The 3,302-nt window shown below is 49.3% G+C and overlaps 1 non-coding gene across 1 annotated transcript; it reads left to right on the plus strand.

The window, feature by feature from the left end:
• Positions 1–1,866: 1,866 nt before the first annotated feature.
• Trnat-agu (transfer RNA threonine (anticodon AGU)) lies at positions 1,867–1,939 on the plus strand. The gene has a single exon. It is a non-coding gene; the product is annotated as a tRNA-Thr (tRNA).
• The last annotated feature ends 1,363 nt before the right edge of the window (positions 1,940–3,302 follow it).

Here is a 3,302-nt window from a genome sequence, read left to right on the forward strand (position 1 = left end):
GGCTGTTTCCGCAGCACTTTCTCGGGTATTTATGTTAAGGTATTTTTGTTTCCTGCACTTGGGGGTGGTAGCCAGCGCCACTCGGACTACTCGGGGTGAAGGGGACCTTTTTAACCCCCGGGCCGTGACTCGAGTGTCTACGACATGTCGAGAGTGGTCGACCAGCGTTGAACCCTCTTAAGCTCCCTTTGGCACCAAGACTGCCAGAACAGAGGCCCTCGCTAGGCACGTAGCGAATCAGAAAATGGGAAATGAGGGGCTCCGTGAAATAAGACAGAAAATAAGGGTTGGCAGTCAAGAAAACCTCGGAAAGCAAAGGGGATCTTGTGGTGAGTCATAGAAAGAGATGAAGAATTTTTTTAGTCGAAAAGAAAGTGGTGAAAAAATGCCCACCGGGTGGGATCCGAACGCACGACCTCCAGAATACCGGTCTGGTGCGATAACCACTACGCTACCGGCGGGGCGCTTTCCCCAGCACTTTCTCGGGTATTTATGTTAAGGTATTGTTGTTTCCTGCACTTGGGGGTGGTAGCCAGCGCGACTCGGACTACTCGGGGTGAAGGGGACCTCCTTTTTAACCCCCGGGCAGTGACTCGAGTGTCTACGACATGTCGAGAGTGGTCGACCAGCGTTGAACCCTCTTAAGCTCCCTTTGGCACCAAGACTGCCAGAACAGAGGCCCTCGCTAAGCATGTAGCGAATCAGAAAATGGAAAATGAGGGGATCCGTGAAATAAGACAGAAAATAAGGGTTTGCAGTCAAGAAAACCTCGGAAAGCAAAGGGGAGGTTGTGGTGAGTCATAGAAAGAGATGAAAGATTTTTTTAGTCGAAAAGAAAGTGGTGAAAAAATGCCCACTGGGTGGGATCCGAACCCACGACCTCCAGAATACCGGTCTGGTGCGATAACCACTATGCTACCGGCGGGGCTGTTTCCCCAGCACTTTCTCGGGTATTTATGTTAAGGTATCTTTGTTTCCTGCACTTGGGGGTGGTAGCCAGCGCCACTCGGACTACTCGGGGTGAAGGGGACCTTCTTTTTAACCCCCGGGCCGTGACTCGAGTGTCTACGACATGTCGAGAGTGGTCGACGAGCGTTGAACCCTCTTAAGCTCCCTTTGGCACCAAGACTGCCAGAACAGAGGCCCTCGCCAAGCATGTAGCGAATCAAAAAATGGGAAATGAGGGGCTCCGTGAAATAAGACAGAAAATGAGGGTTGGCAGTCAAGAAAACCTCGGAAAGCAAAGGGGAGGTTGTGGTGAGTCATAGAAAGAGATGTAGAATTTTTTTAGTCGAAAAGAAAGTGGTGAAAAAATGCCCACCGGGTGGGATCCGAACCCACGACCTCCAGAATACCGGTCTGGTGCGATAACCACTACGCTACCGGCGGGGCTGTTTCCCCAGCACTTTCTCGGGTATTTATGTTAAGGTATTTTTGTTTCCTGCACTTGGGGGTGGTAGCCAGCGCCACTCGGGCATTTCTTCACCACTTTCTTTTCGACTAAAAAAATTCTTCATCTCTTTCTATGACTCACCACAAACTCCCCTTTGCTTTCCGAGGTTTTCTTGACTGCCAACCCTTATTTTCTGTCTTATTTCACGGAGCCCCTCAGTTCCCATTTTCTGATTCGCTACATGCTTAGCGAGGGCCTCTGTTCTGGCAGTCTTGGTGCCAAAGGGAGCTTAAGAGGGTTCAACGCTGGTCGACCACTCTCGACATGTCGTAGACTTTCGAGTCACGCCCCGGGGGTTAAAAAGAAGGTCCCCTTCACCCCGAGTAGTCCGAGTGGCGCTGGCTACCACCCCCAAGTGCAGTAAACAAAAATACCTTAACATAAATACCCGAGAAAGTGCTGGGGAAACAGCCCCGCCGGTAGCGTAGTGGTTATCGCACCAGACCAGTATTCTGGAGGTCGTGGGTTCGGATCCCACCCGGTGGGCATTTTTTCACCACTTTCTTTTCGACTAAAAAAATTCTTCATCTCTTTCTATGACTCACCACAACCTCCCCTTTGCTTTCCGAGGTTTTCTTGACTGCCAACCCTTATTTTCTGTCTTATTTCACGGAGCCCCTTATTTCCCATTTTCTGATTCTCTACATGCTTAACGAGGGCCTCTGTTCTGGCAGTCTTGGTGCCAAAGGGAGCTTAAGAGGGTTCAACGCTGGTCGACCACTCTCGACATGTCGTAGACACTCGAGCCACGGCCCGGGGGTTAAAAAGAAGGTCCCCTTCACCCCGAGTAGTCCGAGTGGCGCTGGCTACCACCCCCAAGTGCAGGAAACAAAAATACCTTAACATAAATACCCGAGAAAGTGCTAGGGAAACAGCCCCGCCGGTAGCGTAGTAGGTATCGCACCAGACCGGTATTCTGGAGGTCGTGGGTTCGGATCCCACCCGGTGAGCATTTTTTCACCACTTTCTTTTCGACTAAAAAAATTCTTCATCTCTTTCTATGACACACCACAACCTCCCCTTTGCTTTCCGAGGTTTTCTTGACTGCCAACCCTTATTTTCTGTCTTATTTCACGGAGCCCCTCATTTCCCATTTTCTGATTCGCTATATATATATATATATATATATATATATATATATATATATAGGACTTGGTGCGACGGGGTGCTTCAAGGGTCTCAACGCTGGTCGACCGCTCTCTACATGTCGTAGATACTCGAGCCACGGCCAGGGTGTTAAAAAGACGGTCCCCTTCACCCCGAGTAGTCCGAGTGGCGCTGGCTTCAACACCCCAGCGCAGGAAACATACACACCTTAACATAACTACCCCAGAAAATGGAGTAGAAAATAGCCCCGCTGGTAGCATAGTGGTAATCGCACCACTACGCTATGGAGGTCTTCTGTTCGGAACCCACCCGTCGGGCATTTTTTCTCCACTTTTCTGCATTGACCTACCACAACCTCCCTATTGCTTCCCGATGTTTTCTTGACTGCCAACCCTGATTTCTGCCTTATATATATATATATAGTAAGTAACTGAGGGGCTCATTGAGGAAATACAGAAAGATAGGTCAGCAGCCTAGAACGCCAAAGGAGGCATAGGGGTGTGGTTAGGCACTTTTCTTTTTCACTACGGTTAATGAAGTTAACATTTTTTTAACATACAGAAGAAAGAAAGAAAAACACGCGCCCAGAGTGGGGAGCGAACCCATGGAAGAAAGAAAGAAAAACACGCGCCCAGAGTGGGGACCGAACTCACGCCTTTCGAAAGGCGTGGGTTCGCTCCCCACTCTGGGCGCGTGTTTTTCTTTCTTTCTTCTGTATGTTAAAAAAAAATGTTTACATCAT

The sequence above is a fragment of the Haemaphysalis longicornis genome, unplaced genomic scaffold (genome assembly GCF_048455015.1).
Source record: "Haemaphysalis longicornis isolate Haplotype H1 unplaced genomic scaffold, Haemaphysalis longicornis Haplotype H1 scaffold_8, whole genome shotgun sequence".
Lineage (NCBI taxonomy): Eukaryota > Metazoa > Arthropoda > Arachnida > Ixodida > Ixodidae > Haemaphysalis > Haemaphysalis longicornis.